This window comes from Podarcis liolepis, assembly GCF_965112155.1.
Source record: "Podarcis liolepis genome assembly, chromosome: 8".
NCBI lineage: Eukaryota > Metazoa > Chordata > Lepidosauria > Squamata > Lacertidae > Podarcis > Podarcis liolepis.
This window is the reverse complement of record NC_139560.1, coordinates 86,088,647-86,108,851: the sequence shown is the minus strand read 5'-3', so window position 1 is coordinate 86,108,851 and position 20,205 is coordinate 86,088,647. Positions and strand designations below refer to the sequence as shown.

The 20,205-nt window shown below is 43.4% G+C and overlaps 1 protein-coding gene across 5 annotated transcripts in view; it reads right to left on the bottom strand.

Annotated features, from left to right (window-relative positions):
- Positions 1 to 20,205, bottom strand: part of NRG2 (neuregulin 2) — a 137,351-nt gene that overhangs the window by 58,597 nt on the left and 58,549 nt on the right. The gene's annotated exons all lie outside the window — the stretch shown is intronic.

Below are 20,205 nucleotides of genomic sequence, written 5' to 3'. Positions count from 1 at the left end.
TTAGATGCCTCTTTACAGCATCACCCGAGAAACAGTCCAGACCATCAGGTATCAGCGGCGGCTGCTGTGCCTATGACCTTTACTGGGTGCTTTTGTAGCAATTTAGCTAACTATGAACCAGGAAAGGACGCACAAATTCAAATGTTCCTCAACCAACCTGCCACTGCCACATAATGAAAGGGTGCTTATAGCAAGCTTCCTGATAATTACTCTTCGCTAATAAAACTTCACTAATAAAACTTCTTTTGAAATAATGGAGACCTCATTTGTCTTAATGCCGAAGAGCATGTCAAAAGTCAATAATCGTGCTATTGATGTCAGTTATCTTAGCATGACCTTCCTCTTATTTATTCTGCATTGCCTAAGATATATTCTTACAAAACATACTGCTTAGCCTGCTCTTTTTTTTTAGAAGGAGCAGCAACAGTGAGACCAAATGAGGGAAATTTTGTTCATGCATTCTCTCTCCCCTGTGTCTTGCCAAATTCAGTATTTAAGCTTCAAGATATTACCAGTCTTAAAGGCCACCGTACACCAAAATATTTTCGGAGTGGCAATCACAGTGTCAGATTCTTAGAATTCGCATTGTGCCTTGCTTGTCTCACCCTCCCTAAGATAGTTAAAAATCACTACAAAATAATTTCAAAATGATAAAAATACATACAGGAAGTATTTAAAAGATCCAAAATGTACCATAGATAAAAATGGTAGAAATGTCAGACTGCAGAACTCCTGGGAGGGTATCTTGAGAATGGGTTTTTAAAAAGGATAAGAGCATAAGAGGTTGCTGGATCAGGCCCACCTAGTCCACATCCTGTTCTCACAGGAGCCACGCAGAGGCCTCCGTGGGGAACTTGAAAGCAGACTGGAGCACACCAGTTCTCATCCCACCTGTGACTCCCAGCAACTGACATTCAGAGGCAAATTCCTCCAAGAATTTGTCCACTTCTCTTTTAAAGGCCCCCAAGTCTGTGGCCACCATTTATCCCATAGTTTAGCTGTTTGCTAAACTATTGAGATGCCTGAGGGCTCTCCTGGAGGAGAGGAAGGAGCACCAGGGTGCATATAGTACATCTATATAGTGATGGACGGGGAAAAATTTGTTTTGATACTTTACATGGTTCTGTAAGTGAATTGCTCCACTGTCTCCTGGTGTTTTGCAGCATATTTTAGAGTGGAGTGGAGGAACTGGTTGGTGATAGATAGTGGTCTGGTGACAGAGCACAAGATATTGGAGAGAGAATGAATATTGGAGTGATTAAATAGATGGAGTGTTTACGGATGTGTATGAGGTACAGGGAGATATGGAATTAGTGATATTAGAAAGGGGTAGGCACAGTATGATTTGTGTAGATGTAAGACATAATTTCTGTGTATTGTGTATCTCTCAGTGGTAGGGATGGATGAATCTGACAATTTTGGTTTCTCTGTTAATCATTCTGCCAATCTTAAATTCAGTTCTCCACAATTCCACATCAATTTTCAATTTATTTATCTTTAAAAGTTCTCCTCAGCATATCAGTGTGAATTTCTCCTTAATACACACATTTTATCCATTCTTGCCAAACATGCAAGCTTTCCAAGCAATTCTCCCTAATACATTTTTGTTTCTTATTTTCACTAATGTATGCGTTTTTCTGAATGCTTTATAATCTTTCTTCATTTTATAAACGACTTAGGGACTCTTTTAGTATAAAAACATATATAAATATAGGAATTAAATTAAACATATTTTTGCTACGACACATTGAACTGTATCAAGGATGGAAATCATCTTATATTTATCAGCAGCAGCAAACTTCAGGCAGGGTCCACATAATGCTTTTTTTAAAAAAAAATGTTTTAGGTATTATTATTTTTATTTATTTTTTGCTTTGTTCAATGTCCTGAAGAAGAATCTGTGAAACCCAAAAGCTCAGTGCAGGCAAAAGCCGGCTCAGTCTGTCTGAAAACAACTATCCTGGGGAGTACGAAATCTTATGTAAGTTCCTGTTTGAGCAGCGCAGATTCAGAAGCCTACCAAATAATCAATACAAACACAGATATTTTAGCAACAGCCCTGAGCACGTCCGCAAAGCTCAAAAAATAATGTACAATACCCAAGGGATAGCAGCCCAGCAGAAAGAATGCAGAGTTATCAAGAATGTGCATTTTCTTTTTCAGGACAAAAAAAGGTATGCGGTCCAAGGAAGAGGCATGATCCAGATGATTTGCATTTGCTTTCATAATGAACAACCAAAGAGGCTGCTTCCGTGTATCTATACACATTCATTTTGATATGCAGAGAGAGTTGAGGTCCCTCTTCAGCTATCCTCACTTAGAACCACTGATAAGCCTAGAAACAACCACCCGAGCTTGTGGAGTGAGTGTTGTAAATTAATTAGGCACTGTGTGAAGATGTGCTTCCTCTCATCTGCCAGTAAATTTCACTGGGTGCCCTAGTCAAAAATGATGATAACTTTTCCTTTAACCCTACACAATTCATTAAATGTGAATAGTGCTATAGATGACTATGGTGTTGCCTTCCTCTTAATTGTTGCCTTCTTCTGAAACTAAAACCAAACCAGAGTTGTATCCACCTTGCTGCTCAGAGTAGACCCATTGGGCAGGATTCACCCAAGGAGCCCCATCAGCAGAAGTCCTGCACAAGGCTCTGCGCAACAGGGCTTCCCCCCTGCCTGGGGACATTGGGAGAACCTGCAGAACAGCATGCAAGGGGAATTGTTCCACCTGGCAAACGGAAATGCTTGGGCAGACAGAACGTTTGTAACAGAGCAACATTGAATTTCAACTGACCAACCCATGAGGCAAGGTGAGGCGACCACCTTGGGAGGCTGGATTCACAGGGGCAACAGACAGCGGCGGAGCATATGCCCACACTGCCCAGGGCGGGTGCTGCCCAGGGCGGGCGTGCTCCTGAGGGGGGCATGGCACTCGGGTGTCTGGAGCGGTGCATGTGCTCTACGGCTGGGGGAGAAGCGAGCCACCCATGGAAGTCATCCGGCACGCTGCCCACCCACGACTCCCAAGCCTTCCCCAAGCTGTCAAAATGAAAGGGGAAGGGAGGAATGCCAACGGCTTGGGGTAGGCTTGGGAGTCGCGGATGGGCAGCGCACTGAATGTCAGCCCCCTCAGTGAGGGCACCCAGGGCGGTCCACCTCCCCGCCCGCCCCTTCCTACACTCCTGGCAAACTCCAGGGAATGCCTTGCCTGCTGCTGCTGCTGCTGCCACAGAAGCCACAGCAACTGCAGCATGCTTCTTGGAGGCTGGATCTGCCTTATCCTTAGCAGCCCCCCTTCCCATCTCCACACACCATCTCTACAGCGGCCTCTTGATGAACAGGAGGTGCTGCTGGTCTCCTCCCACCCCTTGGGAGGAAATGATGGGGGCTACTCTCTGGGGTCTCCTGGGCCCTGCACCTGCCCAGCATAATTCAGACAAGACCCCTTTCCCCTCTGACAGCCTTTGATTCCCACTTCAACCACCAGCTACAGTTGATTAGACTTTTACACACACACACACACACACCGTTTCCATTGTATGTCAGTGTGGTGCAGTGGTTAAGAGCGGTAGACTCATAATCTGGTGAACCAGGTTCGCTTCCCCGCTCCTCCACATGCAGCTGCTGGGTGACCTTGGGCTACTCATACTTCTCTGAAGTCTCTCAGCCCCACACACCTCACAGAGGGTTTGTTGTGGGTGAGGAAGGGAAAGGAGATTGTTAGCCACTTTGAGACTACTTAGGGTAGTGATCAAGCGGGTTATCAAATCCAAACTCCTCTTCTTCTTCTTCACTCAGCCCTTCTTCCCTGGTGGTGCCGGGGGAACCATTTAGTGCTTTGCCTCATGTGCCAAAATGTCTTGGGCAGGCCCTGAATTCCAGCCACTAATATTAATGGACCTAAGTTAGTAATATGACTAGCACGGGATACAACCCACAGACCTTTAACATTTGTGTCAAAGGAATTTGTCCCTCTATCCTCCTGATTATTTTGCAGCCTATTCCCCTGTGCATGTTAGTTTCACTGAATTCCATGACACATTCACAGGACTGCAACCTGAACTGCCAAATGGTATCTTCTGAAACAGCCCTAAATTTGCAATGAGGCAAACCAGAGTATTCTAGATATTAGGGGACTCTGGTCAATTGACAGGTCAAATATTGTCAACTGTTCCATGAAGCCATGATGCTGATAATGTGTGATGATTAAGCCTGCTTTGAACAACTGCCTTTAAGAATGTTCCCTTTATAAAGGCCTTAGTTTCATTTTTTTAAAAAAAGTGTGCAATTCTTGGCTGACCCTAATATTCCAGGTTAAAAGCTTGTTCAGGGAATAATTTACATGTAAATTTATTACAATTTGAAAGTTAAGTTCATACTTTCAAAATAAGTTACCTAATTGTTTTTGTAAGTGGCAAAAGTACCAAACCACCAATGACTAAAAAGTCCTCCTCCTGCCAAAAAAACCCAACATTAATTATTTCTTTGAAAGTAACTATGTGACAGATGGTAAAACTGTCAAATGAACAAATATTTTTGAGCTGGTCTACAGCACACTAACCTGACATTTCAGTAAACTTCCCACCGTTTTGACCTGTTTCCTAGACAGTCCATTCACTGTGCAATCCTATGTCTACTTAGAAGTAAGTAACACCGAGTTCAGTGAGACTTTCTCTAAGAATCACAGAATCAACAGAATCATAGAATTGTAGAATTGGAAGTGACCTTGAGCCCCCCTGAAATGCAGGAATCTCAACTAGACCATACATGACAGGTGCCCATGCAACCTCTGCTTGAAAACCTCCACGGAAGGAGAATCCACCACTTCCTGAGGGAGTCTGTTCTACTGTCTAAAAGCTCTGTCAGAAAGTTATTCCTGCTGTTTATTCAGAATCTCTTTTCTTGTAACTTGAATCCATTGGTTCAGGTCCTAGCCTCTGAACCAGGAGAAAACAAGCTTGTTCCATCTTCCATGTGACAGCCCTTTAGCTATCTGAAGATGGCTGTCCTATCTTCTCTCAGTCTCCTCTTCTCTAAGCTAAACATCCCCAGCTCCCTCAAACATCCCTCACAAGGCTTGGTTTCCAGACCCTTGGTCATCTTGGTCTCATCTGCACACATTCCTGCTTGTCAATATCCTTCTTAAATTGTGGTGCCCAGAACTGGACACAGTACCCCAGGTGGGGTATGTATAGGATTCCAGTCCCAATTCCCATATATGGGAATCCTGTGAATGAAAACTGCTATGACCTAGAATCATAGAATCATAGAATAGAATCATAGAATCCTAGAGTTGGAAGAGACCACAAGGGCCATCGAGTCCAACCCCCTGCCAAGCAGGAAACACCACCAGAGCACTCCTGACATATGGTTGTCAAGCCTCTGCTTAAAGACCTCCAAAGGAGGAGACTCCACCACACTCCTTGGCAGCAAATTCCACTGTCGAACAGCTCTTACTGTCAGGAAGGTCTTCCTAATGTTTAGGTGGAATCTTCTTTCTTGTAGTTTGGATCCATTGCTCCGTGTCCGCTTCTCTGGAGCAGCAGAAAACAACTTTTCTCCCTCCTCTATGTGATATCCTTTTATATATTTGAACATGGCTATCATATCACCCCTTAACCTCCTCTTCTCCAGGCTAAACATGCCCAGCTCCCTTAGCCGTTCCTCATAAGGCATCGTTTCCAGGCCTTTGACCATTTTGGTTGCCCTCCTCTGGACACGTTCCAGTTTGTCAGTGTCCTTCTTGAACTGTGGTGCCCAGAACTGGACACAGCACTCCAGGTGAGGTCTGACCAGAGCAGAATACAGTGGCACTATTACTTCCCTTGACCTATACAATTATAGAGTCATCTCAGTTAAATATGTTGCAACAATGAGTCGCCATTCAAGTTTCCTGTTCCAGCTAACCTAAAGATCCTAATAATGCCTGGAGAATGCACACAATCCTGTTGAGATAAGCAGATTTCCCCTGTCCTGTTGGAGATTATGTATCGTGAATGTGCAAAATGATGTACAGATATGCATTTTCCCCAAGGCTTGTTGGAGAGTTATGTATATTGACCGGGAAGGCTGCACAATTCCCTCTTCATGGGCAGATTATGTGTACATTCTCCATGAGGCACAGAAAAATGCACAATGGATGGTTGTTATGCACATTAGCCAGTCACTTCATCACTCCTGTACAGTGGTACCTCAGTTTACGAACTTAATCTGTTCCGGAAGTCCATTCTTAAACCGAAAACGTTCTTAAACTGAGGCGCGCTTTCCATAATGAGGCCTCCCTCCGCCGGTGCCCTTCCACCATTCAGATTCCATTCTTACACCAAGGTAAAGTTCGCAAACCGGGACACTACTTCTGGTTTTAAGGAGTTCGTAAACTGAATCGTTTGTAAACAGGACTGTTCTTAAACTGAGGTACCACTGTACATACATATAAATTGGATATTAGTATATTGTCAGGGGTCCTTTACCTTTACCTTTTTTATATGTAGATTACATTTATCAGTAATAGTAGCAATATTCATTGTATACAGTTACATATAAATGTACATATTGAAAGAAGGAAAGAGAAGATCTCTCAAACCTAAATCACCATTCCATCTAAACTGATAGGAATGAGTTATTGGTCCTTGGTTACAAAGTTTCTAACTAAATTTTTCATATGAAGGCTGCTGCAAAAGACCTCAATCTGAGTTTATTATTTACTTACTTGTTACTTTACATCAGTATACCACTTTTTTCTCCAAAGCGCTCAAGGATGCATATTCTCACTCCTTTACCCTCATGAGATAGTTACAGATAGGTAGCCGTGTTGGTCTGCCATAGTCAAAATAAAAAAATTCCTTCCAGTAGCACCTTAAAGACCAACTAAGTTAGTTCTTGGTATGAGCTTTCGTGTGCATGCACACTTCTTCAGATACACTGAAACAGAAGTTGCCAGATCCTTCTATATAGTGATGGATATACCCCTCCCCACCTTCTCACTATATAGAAGGATCTGGCAACTTCTGTTTCAGTGTATCTGAAGAAGTGTGCATGCACACGAAAGCTCATACCAAGAACTAACTTAGTTGGTCTTTAAGGTGCTACTGGAAGGAATTTTTCTCATGAGATAGGTTACACGGAGTGTGAGAGACCCAGCTTAATGGCTCAAATCAGAACTGAACCCTGGCATCCCATAATATGGGCATTCCTTACATAATATGGGCAACTGTAGTGTCAATAGGAGGGGAGATACTTGTGTAAAAACACCAGGATAGAAAAGGAAATAAGCTGCCTTCAGCTCCTTCCATGGACACACACACATGCACACACAGACATGCAGAGAGAGAGAGAGAGAGAGAGAGAGAGAGAGAGGAATGTTCTCCCAGTGTTTATATATTTTCTACCTTGTACATAATTAAGAAAAACAAGGTTTGAATATTCTACAATGTCCCTTCTGCAAACTGCTTTGCACATTATCTGGAAGTGCTAAAAATGATGCATGTGTGATTCATCCTCCTTCTACACTTCTGTGTCACATCCAAAGTGATGACTGGGACAACACTCCTGCAGACAGCTGCACATACGCTTTGAAGAATGTGTTTAGAAGAATGATTTTCAGAACTACTTTTCTCCAGTGGATTTGTGCAGTAAGCAAGTCCATTTTTCATACCAACCAAGTATGAAGATTAGTTGGGTCTTTAAATCCACTATGCCCCCCCCCCTTACAAAATGAAGGAAACCTTGGGGGGGGTGAATAGTGGCAAGTTCCTCAGCTTCCAAGGACTTCTATGGCTTCTGCTCTCACACACGCACTCTCTCTCTCACACACACACACTCACTCTCACACACACAAAGAAGTTGCTTTTTCCTAAGAAAACCAAACTGATTGGGGGAATGACCAGAGGCTGAGACAAAAGTAGTGGAGACAGACAGGTCTAGATTTTAATCATAGGGAATTATTTCCCAATGCACTCCAATCACAGTGATCTGGAGAAAGTATTAAAGCCTATGTCTTTTTGTCATGTGGTCCTGTGTGTGTTAATAGAGAGCTCCTCTTTGTATCCCCAAGAATCTGTGGGGAGAGGGGCAGAAGCCCACTCTGTAACAAGGTCCTGGGCTGAGGGGTACTTGTATCTCCATAAAAAACATGGGGGGCAGAAGCCTGTCCACCCCACCAACTACACTTGGGTAACAGAGTAACATTTCCCCCCATCCCAGTGTTTCTTTGGGATTTTTGCACCATCCCTTCCCTATGCAAGTCAATATTTAAAGATAGAATCATAGAATCATAGAGTTGGAAGAGACCACAAGGGCCATCGAGTCCAACCCCCTGCCAAGCAGGAAACACCATCAGAGCACTCCTGACATCTCTCTCACAATATATCCCCAAATCAGTGAAGAGGCCACCACCAATAGTCTTTGGGGTAGCAAAGTCATTGATGGGATGTGTGTGACTTTTTCCCAATTCCAGTATTTCCATGGGATCCCTGCTCTTTCCCCCACCCCCTGCAATTCCTATTGTTTGTTCCTACCCCAAAATGGTAAAGTCTGACATTGCGGGAGAATCACAATGCCTGTCATTCTGAAAATAATTCTGGCAGAAAATGAAAATGGTATATAGACCTCTGGGCCTGTAAAGTTAACCCACTTTGGTCAAAAGTGTGGAAAGTAATAGTTGTTTTTAAAATTCCCTGTTATAGTGAAAGAGCAACAGAGAGCTTCATTTTATAGAGAGCGGCTCAGAACCCAGAACAAAGAACAAGGTGGAAAAAGAACAAAGCAATTCATAAACAGATAAGATTTTTTAAAAATAAAATAAAATGCACAAGTACTCAGCAAAATGTGAGACCAATACACACTCCTATAACACCCAGCTCTATTTTTTCTTATCATCAGCATTGCTGTGAAAGTGCTAAGCTATAAGCTGCTGTCTGGAGTCAGGAATGCATTGAGAAAGGGTTACTAAACTGAAGCTGAGTCCTGATGAGATGGGTGCACTGTGAGTTTGTGGTTCCACAGTAAGATAGTTGGTGTATTGACTGTTCTGAATGGAGCAGGTACACAGCTTAGGGATGCTCCTTGATCCACTCTTTCACTTCAGATACAAGTGGTCTCAAGGACATGGGGTACCGAAGGAACCCCATGTCATTGAGACCAGAGTTGGATCAAGGTGTAGTCGGATCAGCTGCAGTTTCCCCCCCAAATAATAATAATAATAATAATAATAATAATAATAATAATAATTTATTTATACCCCGCCCATCTGGCTGGGCCTCCACAGCCACTCTGGGCGGCTTCCATAGAACCCAAAAATACAGTAAAATATCACACGTTAAAAACTTCCCTGAACAGGGCTGCCTTAAGATGTCTTCTGAATGTCAGGTAGTTGTTTATCGCTTTGACATCTGCTGGAAGGGCGTTCCACAGGGCGGGCGCCACTACCGAGAAGGCCCTCTGCCTAGTTCCCTGTAGCTTTGCTTCTCGCAATGAGGGAACCGCCAGAAGCCCCTCGGCACTGGACCTCAGCGTCCGGGCAGAATGATGGGGGTGGAGACGCTCCTTCAGGTATACTGGGCCGAGGCCGTTTAGGGCTTTAAAGGTCAGCACCAACACTTTGAATTGTGCTCGTACTGGGAGCCAATGTAGGTCTTTCAAGACCGGTGTTATATGGTCTCGGCGGCCACTCCCAGTCACCAGTCTAGCTGCCGCATTCTGGATTAGTTGTAGTTTCCGAGTCACCTTCAAAGGTAGCCCCACGTAGAGCGCATTGCAGTAGTCCAAGCGGGAGATAACCAGAGCATGCACCACTCTGGCGAGACAGTCCGCAGGCAGATAGGGTCTCAGCCTACGTACCAGATGGAGCTGGTAAACAGCTGCCCTGGACACAGATTTGACCTGTGCCTCCATGGACAGCTGTGAGTCCAAAATGACTCCCAGGTTGCGCACCTGCTCCTTCAGGGGCACAGTTACCCCATTCAGGACCAGGGAATCCTCCACACCTGCCCGCCTCTTGCTAGCCTAGAGATAGGCTGATCTCCATTATTCATGCTCTGGTAACCTCCAGGTTGAACTAATAAGAAAATGCTTGAGGCTGCCCTTGAAAATGGTTTAGAAGCCAGAACTCTGGCATCTTAAAAAAAATTCTTTGTATACTACCCTCAAATCCATTTTTTAAAAATTATGGCTAGTTTATAAATGTTCAAAATAAATAAATAAAGCCTAAATATGTGTAAGCGCCTGGTCTTGATCTCCTTGCCTCCCTCTTCCCTCTGCTGGGTACCCCTCCCTCAGCTGCCTCCCTTCTGCTGAAATTTAGATTGGAAACTGCTCAGGGCAGGAAAGAGACTTTAAAATGTCACAATGTAAAGCATTGTGCTATATTAGTAATAGATGGATTGAAAGTCATTCCTAGACAATGCCATAAAATAACAGAAAAAAATGAATCTCACCTGATGGCCTATTGGGGAAGAAGCACGAGGCACCACTTTAGACATTATGTGGAACTGTGGAAAGAGGAAGCACAAGTCACGCATGCGCCCTCTTTTCCATCTCCAGAGCCAACCCAAGGGGCCTGATCCTCTGCCTCTTTGCTCAGCAGCGACTCCCCTTCAGCTAAATGGTCTCACTCCCAAGTAAGTAAGGACACGATTATTATCAAACTGAGCGGAAGGTTTATGTCAATAGCCTTTATAATTTCTCACCAATTACTAGTCACATGCTATTTGATACAATGAGATATATCCTTTATTTGAATCTATAACACACATTGAAATGGAGACCCAGGTATTTCTTGCTTGAAGGCACTCAAAAAGCCTAGCAGAAAAGGCTTATAGAAAATAAATTATTATTATTATGCCTCATAACAACAGTTCTGAGCATCTGCAACTCCAAATCCACTACCATAAACCAGAACTAAGTTTTCTAAAGCTTCTAAGTTTGTTCATATATCACATGCATTTCAACCACAAGACCACAATGCTTCTAATTACACAATAAATTGAAAACTTTTAAAATTAAGAGGGGCAAACACACATATGTACCCAGTCAAAAATAAATAAATAGGGAGGTCCCGTCGGACATTCGGGTTTCAAAGGACGTTCGCAAACCGGAACACTCACTTCCGGGTTTGTGGCATTCAGGAGCCAAAAGGTCCAAGTACCAAGGTGTTTGGGATCCAAGGTATGACTGTATAGCCTGCCCAAAAGAGCTGACTCACTGGCTTATGGGGAAGATTAGTAGAGAGGCTACATAAGGACAGTGAGGAGAATTGAGCACAGAATTTTCTGCAGCTGAACAGAGTGATAGCAGCCTGCAAGTCTCTGCTCATAGGGCAGCCAGCAAAAGTCCTGGCTGATATAGAGGGAATAAGGATAATTGCCCTATGAATTAAATAGATTTAGGAACTGAGCTTCTAAATCAGACCTATGTTGATCTGAAAACAAACTGCCATTTAAAATAGCAACCACCTTTTGTTTTGTTTTATTTATTTTATAAAATGTATACACTGCTTGATGTGTTATATCCACCTCAAAGCAGTTTATAAAAAGATACAACAATAAAATCAAGAAAAAATAACAATCCTTTAAAACATAGAGAAAGTTAAAACACCAAAACATATTAAAAATCATTTCAGCATTTATAAGCATCTGGGTGGGCTTGCCTAAATAAGAAAGTTTTCAGCAAGCCCTGAAAAGATCCCAAGGTAGTTCACAACAGAAAAATACAAAAACAAGCCAATAACCCCCTCCACAAACACATTTGTCCAGAGGAGGGCAACCAAAATGGTCAAAGGCCTGGAAACGATGCCTTATGAGGAACGGCTAAGGGAGCTGGGCATGTTTAGCCTGGAGAAGAGGAGGTTAAGGGGTGTTATGATAGCCATGTTCAAATATATAAAAGGATGTCATATAGAGGAGGGAGAAAGGTTGTTTTCTGCTGCTCCAGAGAAGCGGACACGGAGCAATGGATCCAAACTACAAGAAAGAAGATTCCACCTAAAGATTAGGAAGAACTTCCTGACAGTAAGAGCTGTTTGACAGTGGAATCTGCTGCCAAGGAGTGTGGTGGAGTCTCCTACTTTGGAGGTCTTTAAGCAGAGGCTTGACAACCATATGTCAGGAGTGCTCTGATGGTGTTTCCTGCTTGGCAGGGGGTTGGACTCGATGGCCCTTGGGGTCTCTTCCAACTCTATGAATCTATGATCTATGATTCTATGATATAAAAGGCTATGTGTTCCATCAGCCAGAGGCTTGCTGATAAACACTTTTGCCTGGTCCCCAAATATCTGTAAGGGAGGTCCCAGACAAACCCCCTTGGCTTTCCACAAATGGGGAGCCACTGTAGAAAAGGCCCATTCTTGTGTTGACACCCTCTGGGCTTCTTGCGGAGGAGACACACAAAGAAGGTCCTTTGATGATGCTCTCAGTGACAGGATCAGTTTATATGAGGAGAGGCGGTCCTTGAGGTATTGAGCTCTGAGCTCTGTAAGGCTTCATAGATTAAAACCAGCACTTTGAATTGGGCCCAGAAACTAATTGACCAGGATCGTTGTAAACTGCTCAAACCGTCTAGCTCCAATGAGCAAGCTGGCTGCCAAATTCTGCCAAATTTCTGAACCATCTTTGGAGGCAGCCCTATGTGTTGCAGTAATGTAACCTGGAGGTTACCAGAGCATAGACAACAACAGTAAGGCTATCCCTATCCAGATGGGGCACAGCTGGGCCACCAGCTGAAACTGATGGAAGGCACTCCACACCACCTGAGTCTCAAGCGACAGCAAAAAATACAGAGAAGGCACCTGCATGATATCAATAGGCAGGGAGTTCCAAAGTTTAAGTACTGCCACACTAAACAAACAAGTTCTTACTAATGCAGAATGGGTATTCTGTGGCACCTGCAGTAGTGCCCATTCCACTGACCAAAGTACAAGCTTTTAAAGAGACAGTAGATAATTCAAGTAGAATGTTTATCTTATTTTACCTTTATAAATTAATATAAACAAATATTGTTACTTTTATTTAATTATAAAGTATGTCTGGCTGGTTTACTATATCTAAATTAATGCTACTGGGATATAGCTATAAGGCATTCGTAAGCAATATAGTACAGATATTTGGTGGCAGTGGCTGGGTGAATCAACAGTGGTAAATAAAAGCTGATACTGCAATCCACTTATAAAGAAATGAAGAGGAGAAGGTGGTTGTCTCCTCTCTCTCTCTCTCTCTCTCTCTCTCCATAGTAACAATATTAGCATTGTTCCCCATTAACAACACATGATACCTAGAACTGAGCATAGTTCCCAACTGAAATGAACTGAAACCATTTGGAAGCCTATTGCTACATCCAGAACACTCATGTGCAGCTGCAAGCATGAAAGATTTGATCCATAATGAAGATCAGCTATCAAACGTCACTTTTCTCTGCTAATGATAAGCAGTTTATTATTTTAATCTCTTTCTCAGTCAATAGATTTTGCCTATGAATTATTGCCTGTTAAAAATGTATTGAGCAGTGCTTTATCTCTATGAACAAAGGTGCTGGCATGCACCACGCCCACCCATCGCACTGCCATTTGCCTGGTCGCACCCACCCACCCCCCACTCCCCACTGCCACTGCTCTGGCGCGATCTTTTTATGATTGGCAGCCCCTTCCTGGAAGGTGCTTTGGCTATTGTAAAAGAGTCGCGCCAAAGTGTCTCATGGGAAGCGGCCGTGGCAGCAGGCAAGGAAAAAAGAGCTGGTGTTATGGCATACTGGAACATGCCACCTCAAAAGAAGCCCTGGCTATGAGCATATCCAAAAGGGGCCCCCAATACGGTGCCCACAAAACGTCCAAGTAAGTATCTCCTCAAAAATTCAGTGTGCATGAGAGTGTTTTCTCTCCCTGCTCAGTTTCTGTTTCCACTGCCTCAACCTCTCCTACATTGAACATCCCCTTTGGAAACACGCCCAGATTTCACTAGACGCCAGGATCAGACACTTACCCCTCCATCTGTCCCCAACAGAGGAGAGGCAGAAAGTGCTCTCTGTGGTTGAGCATTGATGGAGAGACATGCCTGCACCATTTGGTGCTTGTGTGTCTGTTTCTGCTTTTAGATGTGGCAGCATTTTGTGTTATGTCATGTCTCCTTGGCAGTCATCTTGTGACTGGCACCAATTGTACTTCCTCAAAATGTGTCCACTGGCCCATATAGGTTGGTGGCCCCTACCATGACGTGTTTTACAATCGGCAGGCTCCCATCGTAACATATCCTACAAGGAAACACATCTTCAACAAGGTAACACATCTCAACGATGGCTGTGTGCCAATGGAGAATTTTATCCTTCGGTCGCAAAGTTGCCTTCTCTTTTGATATGTAAACTACAAATGGGAGGTAATTCATGTGTCAACAGAAATTTCACAAAACTTGTAAACCTGTAGTGAAGTGAAAAAGGTGGGATTTTACACAGACACACACATGCTGTTTAGGGGAGTTCACATTTTGGCTTATACCTTTTCATCTAGAACGCAAAGGAAATAATAATAATAATAATAATAATAATAATAATAATAATAATAATACATTGAGATAGATTGCTGTGTAGATTTAAGCGAGAGGGCCAATAAAACTTTACTTGGAAATTTTTGGAACAGGGTTTCCTTCACACTGGGTCTAACTTAATCAGTATCATTTGGCTCCAGAAACTAGTGTTTCTGCAGATAAGACTGTCGGTGGAGGAATGGATAGCTACCTTCTCTATTTGTCTGAGTGAAGGAAGTGAGTACATCATGTGTGGGATGAATGCCACCTCCTTCCATTCCCATTAACATATGCGCCAAAACATCCAATCTAAGTTCACAGGGGAGAATAGCTAGATATTAAACTTACCCAGACATATCCCAGTCCTGCTGGAACCCATTAGCAGGTAATTATGGACTCTGAATTCCCATAAAATACATAACGTAATATGGAGTCTAATATGCTTCGTGCTTTAGGCAACTTATATTCCATTTTGTGTGAAGATGCCCAGACTTTCTCACAAGTGCCTTGGAAAACAGCACTGGCTCACTCTAATCTCTGCTGGCAGAGGCCAAGGAAACCACGAGACCCATTTTTTTCATTTCCTAAGGCAAGCACTTGATGACTACTGGCAGACATTTCCACTCTCCTCATTAGGTCTTTGAATAAACTAAACTGCTTTTGCTAAGTATACCTGCTAGGCTAGCAATTCCAAAGCGTCATCTTACAATCTTGGAATCCCAGCATGAGCCCAGGGCCATGTGAGGGGTCACCCGGAGATGGGTGGGCAGCCGCTAGCAGTGCTAGTCATGGAAATGGCCGTGGCACCAAGGGGCTCTGACATAAGGCCAGGAAGGGAGAGGGCTCTTTTGCTCATGTGCTGCTTGCTGGTTTCCCACAATCCTCTGGTCGGCCACTGTGAGAGCAGGATGCTGGCCTAGAGGGGTCAGCAGGCTCCACTTATGCTCTTATGTTTATGTTCTTACCTTAAGAGAAAACTCCCAGCAAAACCTGACTATGCTGCCTGGAAAGGTGGCAATGGCATGAAACTGAAGAAGGAAAAGTATTGTAAACAAGAATCAGCAGAGGGAGCTAGAGGAAAAAGTGAGGGAAAGAAGTCCTTTAAAATGAATGAAAGTTGCTTCCAGATAACCTGCTTATTGCATATTCACTCTAATTTGTTTGTTTGCATAGATGATTTATGATGTTGCATCAAGCACACTTTCTAGTACATTTCCCTGTCACTTTTCTTATTTCAAAAGTCCAATTTTGTGGAGAATTGGGTTGCCTGTTCAAGAGCTCCAAATCAACTTTGATTGCAGAAACTGAATTTGCCAGTATGTGATTTGAGTCCCACCCCCAAATAGCAACAGTCTGGAAGCACCCAACATTTATCCTCCGCTCCAGCCCCCCCCCCCAAAAATATCCTTTGTCTCTGAATCCTACCACTCCAAAAGCCAAAACATTGCAACTATAAAGTAACCATTATATATGAAAACATCAGCAGACAAGAATTTTCCACTCTCCTATTTTCCACCTCCTGAGCTTGGCGCACTTTGGATATGGTGACTGGTCCAGTGACGTCACAGGGGTTTATCTCTGGCCCTGTTGCGATGGTAGTACACAAAGCCCGCAGCTTACACAGGGTTTACATTCCAGGGATCCTGCCTAAAGGCAAAATTGCGTCAAGTCAAAACCCATTGGGTTCAATGGCAGGGAGGATTGCCAAAGCCATTATTCCTCGATGCCCCACTCCCTTCGATTTATTTATTTGCTGCCACATGCATAAAGCTCAGTGCACACGTAAGTTGCGTAAGTTGCAGGCTTACTGTATAAGATTGCTATGTCAGTTAGGAAATGCTTTTTTTAAAAAACCTGACTGATCCTATTTCTCATTTCTATCCAAACAGTTGCACCCACGTTCTCAACATGCTCCTATTCCGGACCTGCCTTTGTTTCTCAGGGCCCGAGGCAAAGCATACCATGGCTGACTCATTTCTTTTGAACAGCACCCATCTGCTTTATCCCAACCCATGCTTTCCTTTTTAGGTTAGTTTCCCTATTATGTAAAAAAAGAGGAACTCAGAGCTTTTCATTTCATGTTTCTTCACTGCTTTTCCAAAAGGAAGCCCAAAGCCGTGAGCAATAACATAACAAAGCAAACGTCAAAAACAAACCAAAGAATATGAAAAATTATCTAATAAATTATCTAACAACTTTTGAAGGTGATCAGGTTGAAACATGCCCCTACCACTAGCTGCTACTGATCTGGTTGCAGCAACGCCAAACCAACTGTTCACCATCTTCTGTAACTATTTGTTTCCAAACTCCGTCAGCCTGCACATGGATGACCAGGACTAGAAACTTGTGTGAAAGCTATGCAAGGAAAGATCTCTGCCAATGACAAAGCTCCCTATTCCTCTTGGGAAAATAACAAGGGGACATGTAGACTTCGCACATTCTTCCAGTGCTTCTCCCAAAATAAAAAAGGTTGCTACACAATGGCCAGTGGATTTTGAACAGGGAGGCATAAGCATCTCTCCAATGAAGCGAAAAGAGTCTTGATCCTTTGGTACGCTCCAGCCATATACACCTTCACCTGCCAGCTCCTTCCCCAGCCCCTACATGATACCAGTGAGATGGGTCACTGAAGCACCCAAACACAAGAGAAGGAACAGGCACTACACATCCTAGCTCAGGCTTCCTCATACTCGACCCTCCAGATGTTTTGAGACTACAATTCCCATCATCCTTGACCACTGGTTCAGCTGGCTAGGGATCATGGGAGTTGTAGGCAAAAAACATCTGGAGGGCTGAGTTTGAGGAAGCCTGGTCTATGTTATTACCATACTTTTCATGTAATAATTTTTAGCCCAAATGACTACTCCTGGATTTTGAGCAGGTTCCCCATATTGTTCTGAATCCATGATTGGTATCTGATGCAGAATTTCTACTAGAAGCAACCTGAAATTTTATTTTAGAGATTAAATTTGCTTGTCAGGGAAACTCTAGTCTAAGCACATGTACAGAATCGTAAAAACTTGACAGTAAAATATCATTTCCGCTTCACAGTAAAATGTAGCTACATTCCTCATATTCAGCCTGCAGGCAAAAGAAATCCATAATGCAGGTATCAGAAGATCAACAAAAGTGTAGATCATCTTAAAGCTCCTTTAACCTTCTGAATCCTGTCATCAATACCCTGAGGAATCTTCAAGCCTAATCTGGCATTGTCATTCCAGCCTCACTTAAGTCAAATTCAAGATTCTAGAGAGCTAAGTTGCACAGTAGCTAAGAAAGAAAGTGAATCATGCCTCTGCCTTGAAGTGAGTCCTAAGGCAGCCAATTCTGCCTCATCCTGCCTCTTCTATCTGCATTATGGAAATAATAATTCCGACCTACTTTCCACAGCAGTTGAAATGGATGCAACAAGGAAATGAATATGAAGCAATCTGGGCATTCTGAAGTTCTATGTAAATAAATGCTGTGAAATTAAAGAAACAAATGGGAGCGAAGAGCCATTTGAGCAACAACCAGAAAATCAGGATGGATCTAGGCATGATAGATGTGGACATGTTTGCTTATTCACATTTCTGCTCCATTCTCATGGTATTCCCATCACCTGTATCCTGCTTTTGTTTGTTTTCATTAGAAACTCCCTTACCCCCTTGCTTTATACAGGAACAGAGCAGACATGTGGGCACAACAAATGCAACTGCCTCGGGGCCACATCTAGAATGGTTCTCCAACAGGCGCTGGTCTCCTTTGACCCACAAAGTCCCCACCAGACATTAGGCACACAACCACAAGAGCCTTTACAAGTCTCCTGTAGTTTCTCACACTTTCAAGGATCACACTAGAATGAATCCATATTATTCATTCTTTTAAACAACCTTGCAGGGAAGGTTAAGCTGAGTGTCTTGCTCAAAATGGTGAGCAAGGTATGTGTAAGACGTGTTCTTTTGTTTACACAAAGGATGCCTAAACCATTTTATTCAGAACAAACTCTAATTCACATTAGGCATGAGAAAAGCCCACCAGAAATCCAAGTGCCTCAGGCACTAGTCCACAAAACTCCAAAACTGTGTATGAAGCCTAGACTGGGATTACTGTACTTCAGACTCTGGTGAAATGCAGTAGATAAAACACAGACTGCCTTCCCTTAGTGTTACGGTGAGCTTCAGCCCCGGACAGCTTTTTAAACCTGGTCCGCTTCCCACAGACTTTATCCACTATGGGCTCTTCATTATTACACTCTAAAACAGTGGTGTCCAAACTTTTTTCAAAGAGGGCCAGACAACACTCTAAAGGGTGGAAGATGGGGAGGAGAAACAGCTCAATGAAAACTTAGAAAAAGGTCTCCCGGAGACAAATAGAGTATCCTGGGAAAGGGCATGGTTCAACTGCTAGGGCCATTCCTTCAAGACTGGATACTGCAAGGCGCTCTATCTGAGGCTTCCCTTGCGCTTGATCCGGAAGCTGCAGTTAGTGCAGAATGCTGCAGCGCCACTGCTGGCAGGAGCGAGGCCTGGCTAGCATATAAAACCCGGGCTCAGAGATCTGCACTGGTTGCTAGTTCTTTCACCAAGGAACTTACAGTCTAAATTATGAGAAGGGTAGAAAGGAAAAGGAGGTGCAAGCGTAAGCCTAATCTACCTCGCAGGGTTGTTAGGATTAATTGAGATGGGGAGAACCATGTACACCACTTTCAGCTCCTTGGAGAAAAAGGTGGAGTAAAAATGATGGTGATGGTGATTTTAACAGCAAAGGATGGATGTGAGCAAAGGTAGCAATGTCCACTCATCCTAAAACAGCTGTGCCCAACCTTTTCAGTTGCACCTTTAGCCCCTCTCTCTCTCTCTCTCTCTCTCTCTCTCTCTCTCTCACACACACACACACACTACTACTACTACTGCTATTATTGTTGTTGTTATTATTATTACAGTGGTACCTCAGGTTAAGTACTTCCAGAGGTCAGTTCTTAACCTGAAACTGTTCTTAACCTGAAGCACCACTTTAGCTAATGGGACCTCCTGCTGCCGCCACGCCGCCAGAGCACAATTTCTGTTCTCATCCTGAAGCAAAGTTCTTAACCCGAGGTACTATTTCTGGGTTAGCGGAGTCTGTAACCTGAAGTGTATATAACCTGAAGTGTCTGTAATCTGAGGTACCACTGTAGTTATATTTGTTACCTGTCCTTCATAAGCCATAGAAAAAGAAAATACAATACAAATAGATAGAGAAAATCAAAAGCCCCACTCCAAAATACAACTCATATCAACAAAGCCATAGGGAGGCCCTGGCAGCAATAGTTTAACTGCCCAAGGCCCAGGAAAAGAGGCGTGTCTTCAGTAACTGCCCGAAGCTGTAAAGATGTGGCACCTGGTGCGTCTCCACAGGAAGGGAGTTCTCCCGCTGAGGAGGATCATGACAGCGGTTCTCTCCTGGGCACCTCCCAGCACCTCCAAGGCAGTTGGCACAATAACAGGAGCCTTTCCTGCAGATCATAACATCCTGACTGGCAAGGGAGGGGAGGAGGCAGTCTTGCAGATATTTTCTCTTGCTTTTTTAAAAAAACAAAAATGGTAGCATTGAAAGCACATTGAGCATGATGGCCCACCAGTCTGGCGTTTTCTTAGAATCTAGGAGGACTGTAATTTACAAGCATTGTCCATTAAAATAAACCTCACCATTTCATGACACAAAATGCAAAAGATCTA